Raw genomic sequence first — 12,174 nt, forward strand, 5'->3', positions numbered from 1 at the left:
GCACTATACGGTTCGTAAACCACTATACGGTCCGTATAGTGCCACATACGACCACTGGCAGTGAATTTCTCTGCAACTTTATAATTTTTTTCCGAGATTCATAATTAGCCATTCCCGACTTAGTGAAACACCATACACTCATCATACCAGTACGGGAAAACTTCCGAGGTGTAACAACGTTACTGGGTGGGAAGATCGTGGGAAATAGAGGGAAGATCGTGGGAATGTTTCTCAGCCCTTTTGATTTAAATCGCTGGCCTTTATTATATTTAGATCGTGCCCATTTTTTTAATTCGAAATACGGTCCGTAAAGTTGTTTACGACCCGTATTTAGAGAGGTTTGATGAGGGCAGTACACTGTAATGTCATATGATAGTTTACGATCTGGTTTACGGACCGTATTGTGAAATACGGTCGGTCTTCCATGGTCGTAAACTAGCATGTTCATTGCAAAGCTTACTATTTTGTAACATTGTTAAATACGCCCTAGTTTATGGTCCGTATTGTGGAATACGGTCCGTAAACTGCAGGCGTATTTTGCAATGTTGCGAGACAGTTTCTTACAATTGAACTTACCTGCTTTTCAGCAATATTTTCTGCAATATATTACTGCACCAAAACAACCATTACCCTATATGTAATAAAAAAACAAACTAAAAAAAATAAACATTACACTTGAGTTGTCTCCCAAGAAGCGCTTGATTTAACGTCGCGGCACGACGGTGGTGACCATTCACTCCTCGTCTTGGTACACCAGATCATTGTTCGTTCCGAGGTGTTTCAACCTGTAGCGATCAACAATCCTATCCTCCGAAACCATTCCATGATAGTGCTTCAACCTCTGCCCATTCACTTTAAATGTCCGAGTTCCATCTCCGGACTTTAACTCAATTGCTCCATGGGGTGAAACACCTACCACCTCAAACGGACCAGACCACCTTGATTTAAGCTTACCAGGCAGCAACTTCAACCGAGAGTTAAATAGCAACACAGGGTCACCCTTGTAGAACTCTTGCTTCAGGATCTTCTTATCATGGTATTGCTTCATCCTTTCTTTATAAAGTGTTGCACTCTCATATGCCTGGTACCGAAATTCATCCATCTCATTTAGTTGAAACAACCTGAGCTTGGTTGCTTCCTCCCAATCCATATTCATTTTCTTCAGCGCCCACATAGCCTTGTGCTCAAGTTCAACCAGCAAGTGACAAGCTTTTCCGAATACAAGCTTGAAGGGTGAAGTTCCAATCGGAGTCTTGAAAGCAGTCCGGTATGCCCATAGAGCATCATCGAGCTTGCAGGCCCAGTCAGTTCTATATACATTCACCGTTTTCGCTAGAATACTCTTGATCTCCCTATTGGACACTTCAACCTGTCCACTTGTCTGAGGGTGATAAGGCGTTGCCACCCTATGTTTTACACCATATTTCTCCATCAGTCCCGCGAAAGCTCTATTGCAAAAGTGGGATCCACCATCGCTGATTATAGCCCGCGGAGTACCAAAACGAGTAAATATGTTTTTCTTGAGGAACCCCATAACACTCTTGGCCTGATTATTGGGTAAAGCCACCACTTCTACCCATTTTGACACATAGTCCACAGCAACCAAGATGTATTTCATGCCACCCGAACTCACAAAGGGTCCCATAAAGTCAGTCCCCCAGACATCGAACACTTCCACCTCCATAACAAAATTCATAGGCATCTCTTGCCTTCTGCCGATATTCCCTTGCCTCTGACATTGATCACAGGACCACACCAATAGATTAGCATCATGAAAAATAGTCGGCCAGTAATAGCCGCACTCAAGTACCTTAGCCGCAGTCCGGTTTCCGCTATGATGACCCCTAACAGGAGAGTCATGGCACGCTTTTAGAATCGCCATCACTTCACTTTCCGGAACACAACGCCGAATGATGTTGTTAGCGCATGTTCGGAACAAATAAGGCTCGTCCCAATAGTACTGCCGAGCATCCCGCAAGAATTTCTTATTTTGGTAGGCTTTGATATCTTGTGGAACTATGCCTGTTACTAAATAATTGGCAATGTCAGCATACCACGGTGCCACATCATTTGACACCGCCAACACCCTCTCATCCGGAAAAGCATCATCTATATCAAGCTTATCAGAAGTTCTCCCAGCCTCTTCAAGCCGAGAGAGATGGTCAGCAACCTGATTTTCAGTACCCTTGCGGTCCTTCACCTCAAAATCAAACTCTTGCAGCAATAGCACCCATCTGATCAGTCATGGCTTTGCTTCCTTCTTTGCCATAAGGTATCTCAAGGCAGCATGATCAGTGTAAACCACTACTTTGGACCCCAACAAGTAGGCCCTAAATTTCTCAAAAGCAAACACAATGGCAAGCAGCTCTTGCTCCCTCACTGTGTAATTCATCTGTGCAACATTCAGTGTTCTGCTGGCATAATAGATCGGGTGCATAGTTTTATTGTGCCTCGGCCAAAGCACAGCACCTATTGGAAAACCACTAGCATCACACATCAGTTCAAATGGCAAGGACCAGTCAGGAGCAACAATAATAGGAGCAGTAGAGAGACGTTCTTTTAACTCCTCAAACGCCTTCTTGCACTTATCATCAAACACAAATTTAGCCTCTTTTTCAAGAAGCTTGCACAATGGATTGACAATCTTGGAGAAATCTTTTATGAAGCACCTGTAGAAACCAATATGTCCCAACAAACTTCGAACACCTTTGACTGAGATAGGTGGTGGAAGTTTTGCAATCACATCAATTTTCTCTTGATCGACCTCGATTCCCTTTTCAGAGATTTTGTGACCGAGGATGATTCCTTCTTCACCATAAAATGGCACTTCTCCCAATTTAGCACCAGATTGGTCTCCTCACACCTTTTTAGCACTTGACCCAGATGGCCAAGACAATCTTCAAATGAATCACCCACCACAGAAAAATCATCCATGAACACTTCCAACAAATCCTCTACATGTCAGAGAATATTGACATCATGCACCTCTGAAAAGTGGCTGGTGCATTACACAAACCAAAAGGCATCCGGCTGAATGCAAATGTCCCACAAGGACAAGTAAAAGTGGTCTTCTCCTGATCCTCCAAGGCAATGTTGATTTGATTGTAACCTGAATAACCATCAAGGAAGCAATAGTAGGAACGCCCTGCTAGCATATCAAGCATCTGATCAATGAAAGGCATAGGAAAATGGTCCTTGCAAGTGGCTGTGTTGAGCTTGCGATAATCCATGCAGACTCTCCATCCGGTGACAGTTCTGGTCGGGATCAACTCATTCTTTGCATTCGTCACAACAATGACGCCGCCCTTCTTAGGAACACATTGGACTGGGCTCACCCATTTACTATCAGTAATCGGGTAAACCACGCCTGCATCCAGCCATTTGATGATCTCTTTCTTGACGACTTCTTGCATATTCTCGTTTAGTCGCCTCTGATGCTCTACACTCGGTTTGCTACCCTCCTCCAACTGAATTTTGTGATCACAGATCCCAGATGGAATACCTCGAATGTCTGCTATGGTCCAACCAATAGCACGCCTATACTCCCTCAACACCTCCAAAAGCTGCAAAATCTGCTCCTCAGTCAATAGGGCTGAAACAATCACCGGTAATGTATTGTCCGGACCAAGGAACTCATATCTCAGATGTGATGGGAGCTGCTTGAACTCCACCTTAGGTGGCTCAATGATCGAAGGCTTTGCTGGAGGAGTTGTTCTATTTTCCAGATCAAGATTCAGCTTCTTTGGGTGGTATGTATATGAGCCCAACCCAACAAGTGAATTAACTGTCTCCACATAGCCTTCCATGTCTTCAGCATTGAAATTCATAAGAATACCAGCTAAAGCCTCACCCAAACTTTCTTCTTCCATCTTGAACTCCATTCCTTCATCAACAACATCGAATGAATCAATCATCGAAATACTCTTGTAAGCACTTGGTAACTTCATCCTTTTGCTTGCCTGAAAAGTCACTTCTTCATTGTTGACTCAGAACTTGATTTCATTTTTCTCCGAATCCATCAGAGCCCTCCCTGTAGCAAGGAAAGGTCTCCCCAGAATGATAGGAATGTCCCGATCAACAACATAGTCAAGAATCACAAAATCAGCGGGCAACATAAAATCACCAACCCGCACAATTACATCATCAACCACCCCAACAGGTCTTTTGATAGACCTATCAGCCATCTGCAATCTCATTGTAGTCGGACTTGGCATCCCCAAACCTGATTGTTTATATATAGCAAGGGGCATAAAATTTATACTCGCCCCATTATCACACAAAACACGAGTAAAATCATGGTGCCCAATAGAACGAGGAATGGTGAAGGCCCCAGGATCTCCCTTTTTCTGCACAGTTGTAGTTGAAATGATGGAACTCACAGTGTGAGTCAAACTCACTGTTTCATGTTGCACCATTTTCTTCTTGGTCAGCAGATCCTTCAAATATTTTGCAAAATCGGGCATCTCCTTGACAGCTTCCAAGACGGGAAAATTCAGAGATAATTACTTCAGTTGATCATAAAACTTCTCAAACTTAGCATCTTCCTTTTTTTTTTACCAACCTTTGAGGAAAAGGAGGTTTAGATTTGAAAAGCTACGTCAAAGGGCGGAGAGCCCCTTTTACAGCCTGCTTTCTTGTGTTTTCAGCTTCCTTCACCATCTCTGGAATATCAGCAACCTTCTTGTTAGTAGGATTCTCATCAGCAATAATAGGTGCTTCAGACTGCACCTCATCCTCTTCATCTATCTGTTCAAGTTTAATCACCTGCTCAGCAGCCCCCTGGAGTGTTTTACCACTCCTAGTAGTGATGGCAAACACACGATCTACACCGTCTCCCCCATTTTTGGGATTTCGAATAGTGTCACTCGGAAGTCCTCCTTTTTTAGGAGGGTGCTACTCTCTAGAAATATCCCTCATCTGCGACTCAAGCTTCTGAATAGCCGCTGTATGGGAACCCACTGTTTCTGTCAGCCCAGATAAAGTCCTTTCAGACTTAGATTGATTAGCCAGAATCTTCTCAAGTATTGCTTCAACTTTCGAACTACCCTGCTCTGTTGACTGCCCTTTCGGTGGTATATAAGGATTGGAACTCTTGTTCCCAAAATTGTTGTTGTTGTTGTAGCTCCCTTGGTTCGCACCACAATAATTATTGTTGTAGTTCGCAGAGTTATTGTAGGCACCTTGACCTTGCTGAGGTCTCCATTGATTCTGATTCTGATAGCCACCTTGGTAATTCTGTCTTTGATAACTCCCTTGAGAGTTATTAACATAATTAGCATCTTCAACCTGCATAGGTGGCCCATCGAGGAACGGACCATCTTGAGCATGGTGCATCCCTTTTGGAAAAATTGTATCATCCTCATAAACATTCACCTTCTTGATTTGAGATTCATCAAACTTCTTCGTCAGCAAGGAAATATTTTTTGCAAGTTCTGCCAATGTTTACTGGGTGTCTTGATTCTCCTTCACTATATTCTGGATCATAGCACTACCATACGGTACCACATCAGCATTGTTTGAGTGCCAAGCCTGATTATGAGTTGTCAGCTTGTTAAGTATGGTGGTCACTCATCGAAAGGTCTTGTTCATAAAACAACCATCAGCTGCATTGTTAGCTACTGACTGTGTCACTGGATCTAACCCTCGGTAGAACTTCTCCATCAATATATTTTCCGGAAAACCATGATTCGGGCTCTTCTGCAAATACTCCTTGAATCTCTCCCAGGCTTCATATAGTTGTTCCCCCGGTCGCTGCTTGAATTCATATATCTTGTCACGAATCTCAGCCTTCTTACTAGGGGGGTACCACTTTATGAGAAAAGCAGCTACCATCTCTGCCCATGAAGTAATCGAATTTCGGGGCAGCTTCTCGAACCATGTTCTTGCCTCTCCAGCTAAGGAATATTTGAATAACCTCAACCGAATAGCATCTTGTGGAACATTGTTCTGGATGTGATTAGCACACACATCCACAAAATTCTGCAAATGACGTTGAGGGTCATTCTCAGTAGAGTTCCGAAAGTATCCCTCAAGTTTCAACAACTGGTATAGAGATGAGTCAATTTTCATAGTAGCAGCTCCAACTCGAGGTTAAACAATAGAAGATGCATAGTCCTCCTCTGGAACAAGTTAAACAAAAATATTCTCATCATCAGATTCATTCGCCTGATTGTTCAACCGATTTCACTGATTACCAGCACGCTTATTCTGCTGATTTTGATTCATGTTCACCTGGTTTACACAAAGTAGCAAACAAGGTGTGATGGAATAAGCAAAAGACTTTAATCAAAGCAAACACTATTTAGTAATTTCAAAACCGTATTCCCCGGCAACGGCGCCAAAATTTGATACGCTCAAATTCTCAAATTACACCTATTAATGGTATAACGCGGACGTTGTCAAATTAGTAACCCAACAAGGTTGGGGTCGAATCCCACAGGGAATATGGTGTGAAAAGGTTACCAAAGTCGTAGGATGCTAAGTTCTAGGTCTAATGTCTTAATCCGATGATTTTGGTAAAAGTTGGTTTTTCTATAACTAATTGCTATTTATTGATTTGGTAGAAATTTATGGTAAAAGAAACTAAGGTTGTGTCCCCCGGTCGCTGGCGTATATGATCATGGGTATTGATCTTGATATACTTGTAATGGATCATTATATGAATGCACTTATTCTCTATGTGAATCTCTACAATTTCCCAATAAGTAAAGATTATGTCTTTCTATAATTTTCCCAAATATAAGAAAGTGACTATGAAGAACGATTAATCATGCCAAGTAAATTCTTCTTATTCCTAAGTGAATTTATTAAACAAAGTTTAAAGCTTTGAGTTCTTGTTAATTATTCTTACCAACCCTAATTATTTTCCCAAATAAATCAAGGTTTATGGCTTTAATCAAACAACCATTAATTATGAATGAAGAATGAAGAATAACTAAACCCTAATAATCCATTATTTGTATATCAATCACAAACCCAATCACAAAACACCCATCATTGGGTTCACAACCCTAGTAAGGGAATTTAGCTACTCATGACCAAGAACAAGAAATAAGAAATTGAAGAATTCATAATTGCTTACTTTGGAAGAAAAGATGAATTGATAATACTTGAATTGATGTTTGAATCTTCAAAAACTAGAGAGTATTTAATGTTCTAAGTCAAGAGACAAAAATATAATAACTGATGTCTATTAAAAACCCTACAATGACTATTTATAGGTTTTGAAAACATAAAAGTTACAGATTTGCACTTTGGTCCCGTCGTTACGAAATACGATACGTAAATTGAAATACGGACCGTAAATCACTTTACCACCCAGTCGTCCTTCAGTTGTGAGCAACTTCCATCTTTTGAAATACGGACCGTAAAGTGGTTTACGGCCCGTAAACTGCTTGGTCGTCTTTCAACTTCCCAAAATTCAGACTTTCTGCCAATTGATCGAATGGTTAAATACGTGTTGGAATACGGACCGTAAACTGAAATATGGTCTGTAAACGGAGCTCGTAAATCACCATTTTCTCAACCTGCCTTTTTGGTTCTGTTATCCTTTAATACGACAATGGAATACGACCCGTATTGTGGAATACGGACCGTAAACTGAGTTTACGACCTGGTTTTGCATTTTCAACTGTTGTCATGCCAAATCTGTTCCATCACCTGAAAAACACTAAAAACCACATAAAATCACATGGACTTGCTTAAAAACAAGTAAAACTTATAGCAGAAAAGCATCGATTTGTGGCGTAAAATCACGCCACATCAGTTATCCCTCGATTTAGGCGTTGATGACCTCATAGTAGTATCACGAGGTAGGAACGAACGTGTGTTTGGCGAGGCAACTAGAATGGTCACTAGTCTGCAGCCAAGACATGTTTCAGATTCCTTTGCCACATTCGGAAACATGAGTCTGAGCCTCCGTAATCAAAGCTCTCAAAGGTTGATGCGAGTCCGAGGGATATTATTTATGTTCATAAACGTCACCCTATAGGGTGGCGAATCATTTTGACTAACTACTTTTCTTTCTATTTGTGCAAGGTAAAAATAAAGCAAAACATGTTTGGCAAAGCTTGAAGACGAAGTGAAGAATTGGATGTTAGAGCTTCGGACGAAAGAACTAGAAGAGCATAGGCTAGCTAAAGGATTTGGGCCTAAGGCCGAAAAGCTAAACTTTCTTTCCCTTTCCTTTATTATATGTTTATTTTTGGTTTTTGTATGAACATCTAAAAATACGTTTGTGTAGATATTGAAACCCTTATAAGTTGGAACCTAGGATTTAGGTAAACATTGTTTCGAATTTGACCCGAAAGCTAAATGAATTGTATTTATTTATTAAAAGTAAATAAATTGAAAAGTGTTTTCTTATACAAAAATTGATTATCTTTAAAGTATATTGCATGATTCGAAGAGTATGAAAAAGGACATTTTTTGAACTTATTGAACTTAAGGTAATTTTCAAAACTTTAGGGCTCGAAACCCAACCCTTAAGGCAAATAAAATAGAGAAATATACTTGAACTATAGTTTTGAGGATTAAGATGGCTTTGGAGTAGTAGATGGTTGAATAATGAGCTTCAGTGGATCAATAAGTAACAAGTAAACTCTTTTCTTAACTTATACGTATCAAAACCTATACTATTCTTATAGAGGAGATATACTTCATTTATTTTATTATATATAATAAAAAAACTTATAAGGAATAAATCATTACATTGGGACCAAATGAGTAAAAACTCTACTTGAGAGAAAATCTTAAGTGTGTTTTGGTCCGGAAATGAAATGACTTCAACCCTTATAAAACCTTTTTCCTAAAAAACCTCTTTTCCTTAAAGACTTTTTGCCAAAAAAATGGAGTTATGATATGACATGACAATTTTGCAAGAATAGAAATATTTTAGCAAATAATCACATTAAACACACATTGAAGCTCAAAGGTCAACCGTATTCTACGAATCCTTAATACCAGGATGCTTAAAACCTTCCCTAAGGGATCACCAGAATCCTTACTGTTGACACCCAATTTTGTCCCGCCTTCCCCAAAATATTTATTTACGCTTCTAATATTTTTGGCAACTTCAGAAATAATTATTTATATTTTACTATAATTATTAGCTTTTATTAATACCGGCGTTTCATTGCAGTCACTAGCTGTTATTATTTTTGTTACTACTACCACTTATTATTATTATTATTATTATTATTATTATTATTATTATTATTATTATTATTATTATTACCAGTATTATTATAATTTGCATTATAATCATTTCGGCATTTTTACCACCTTATGCACACGCATCGCATTTATTTTGCACAGTTAAATAATAGCGTTTATGATATTATCGCACGACCATTACGACGTCATATAATTTTATTTTTATCCGAGAACTGATAAATACATACTTTTATAATAGGTAATATTTTAATTAAAATAGATTTTTTATGCAAATTTAGAAGCCCAATTTATTTCTTTCATTCAACCCATACTTTTAATTCATCAACCCAAATCCGAACCCAATTAACCACCATATTTTTGGATTAGCCCATTATCACTTAAAATGATTACCAACCCAAAATATTAATTCAGTCCATCCTAAAACTATTTGGGCTAAAGCCCAATTCGTTAATAGCCAGCCCACCACAAATAGCCCACCACCCGTTTTAATGAATCGACCCGACCGACCCAATTCTCTTTTCAACAAAAGAACCGCTAGGGTTCTTTCTTTTCCTCCAAGCGCCGCACTGCACCCCCCCCCCCCCCCCTCTTTCTCTTTCCTCTTCCTCTCTCCTTCTTCGTCTCTCTCTCTCCTCGGCGAAAAATGGCGACCCACAGAACCCCTTTCACTCCCACAATCCTAGCATGGCTGATTTGGGAAAAGAAATTAATGGTCAGTCTGTCTCCTTCAGAATTTCAACGGTTGAAGGGCTGGATTTTTGTTTTCTTTCCCCTGCACTCTGCTTTCAATATGAAACGATTGTAATGGGCTTTGTTCGTTTGTGAGATAAAAAATCGTTTTCTTTATCAATCCTTTTATTTTCGGGTACGAAAGGTTTAATGGGATTTGTCTTTTTCATCTATATTCTGATTGATGACAGAAGAGTTCTAAAGTTTTGTGTTTGAAAATGGATTCAACTTAAATCCCGCCCAATTTCTTCTTTTAGAACCCGAGGCAAACCCTAGAAATCCCCCCTATAAATAATCGTTTCTGTTAATTCATTTGGGAGGGTTTTTTGGCCAGCCGCCTCTGTTTCCCCTAAAAATATTAGCCCACTGTTTTCTTGCTATTCGAAGCGTTGAGTCATTTTTGTATTTCTCATTTTTTTTGCCCTGTTACTGTTTCAAATCCGGCATACGGAAACTCGGAGGTTGTAGTTGTTTCGAGTGTGTATCGGAGACCCGTACCCACTTCGCTGCACCCAAAAAAGGTAATCTTCACCTCCTTTTTATTTTTTCGTGTTTTATTGTTTCCTTATGTATGTTTCAATTCCTGTTTGTTTGTTTTGGTTTCTTGTTTAGTATAGTGGTTAGTATTTAGTGGTATGATCTTACGTTAGCTGCTTAGTGGTTTGCCTCTATGTTTGGTTTAATGTTTAAGGTAGTTGAAGTGTTAGTTTCATGTATGTTTAGGTGCTATTCTTTATCCCATTGTGTCTATGATTCAAATATAGTAGTATAGTTTAGAGCAGCTTGAAGTATTAATCTATTATTTGCTTAGCATGCCTAATTATCATTCTGCAATCTTGATATATGCCTTGAGTTTAATTCAATAATCACTTGTTTTGAGTGCTAGTATGGTCTTAGCTCTATTTATGTGTTAATCCGGTATCTTTGTTATGGCTTAAGTTCAGTATTAGCTTGGATTAGTCAGTGTTAACATGTACTTAACTTCATAATTCTTCCTGAAATGAAGAATATTAACCTATGCCTAGATAACTTGATTATTGACTGACTGCTTATGTTTTTATAGCTTGTTTAAGGATAAAATGATAAGTGTTAATTGCTTAAGCTAATTTTTCTTGATTTATTAAGTGGATCTTGGCTTATCTGTTTCACAATGTGATTAAACGAAATGTCAACATGATTATTTGCCTAAGTTAGTTGTCAAATCTTGCCTTTGGTTATGAGATGGCTCTATGTTTGGGTTTGAGTGTTTTAGCAAGAATAGTATGTCCCAATGAATTCCTTTAAATGTTAGTCACTGCTTAATGAATCTGAACATGTTGTTAGCCTTGGTTCCAAATGTGAATGCCCATGGATTTGACATGTAGCTGTTTATGAAGTAGATCTGTGTAACAAGTTCTGTGTCTGTCTGATGCTAGTTACTATGGGATAGGAATAATTTATGTTAATAGTTACTGCATCGTGAAGTAAAGATTAAATCCATGAACATTGTTGTTGTTAAGTGCATGCTACACTTAAACCCCTTTTTTTGTGTTAAGGTGTGATCATTGATTAATTGGTCAATAGAGTTTTTACATGTTTACTATGACTGTGTGCTATATATTAAAAAACATAAAGCATGTCAACTTGTGCCTTCATCACCCTGTTCCTCTATGTGCGGATAATTAGACCTGCATTTTTGGGCTATGTGAAATACTGATCCTAGTTCGATTTGGTTGTATACGAGAAGGTTCTGATCTTACCCGTGTGTTAAAAACTGAGTTTTACTTGGTATTTTGACTCTTAAACTAACTAAAAGGATCTGATTAACTCAAACTTAAGAATACCACTGCTTGATAAAATCTGAAATTCAATAACTGGATGTTGTCATGCCTCTATGTGTGAAGATAGGCTAGACAGTGATCTTGTTGAATTTGCCCAAGTATGGTATCCATTTGCGCCTATGTTTGTTTGATGTTGCCTATACTTATGTTTGATGAACAACATTGGCATTTTTTGTCAATCTCTACTGTTCTGGTTATTTAGCTCCCTTTAGGGATGTTTGAGATACTTGCTTCGTCCAAGCATTAATATACATTAAATATACATAGTATATGCGCAATCCACTGGTCTGTTTTGAACTTGCATTATATATTTTAGCTTTGTTTGTTGATCACGTACTAATCCTTTTTTTTCATTTTTATGCATGACTATCGCGTACGAGTCTGAGGGACTCGTCTTCTTACGCATTCGGTGTTGGGCCAAAGCCCAACGTAACTTCTCTCTGTCCAGCCC

General features: G+C 38.9%; 1 non-coding gene across 1 annotated transcript; it reads left to right on the plus strand.

Moving 5' to 3' along the window:
* Positions 1 to 5,677: 5,677 nt before the first annotated feature.
* LOC132638916 (small nucleolar RNA R71) lies at positions 5,678 to 5,783 on the plus strand. Its single transcript, XR_009581974.1, has one exon. It is a non-coding gene; the product is annotated as a small nucleolar RNA R71 (small nucleolar RNA).
* The last annotated feature ends 6,391 nt before the right edge of the window (positions 5,784 to 12,174 follow it).

Source organism: Lycium barbarum, chromosome 4 (assembly GCF_019175385.1).
Source record: "Lycium barbarum isolate Lr01 chromosome 4, ASM1917538v2, whole genome shotgun sequence".
NCBI classification, from domain to species: domain Eukaryota; kingdom Viridiplantae; phylum Streptophyta; class Magnoliopsida; order Solanales; family Solanaceae; genus Lycium; species Lycium barbarum.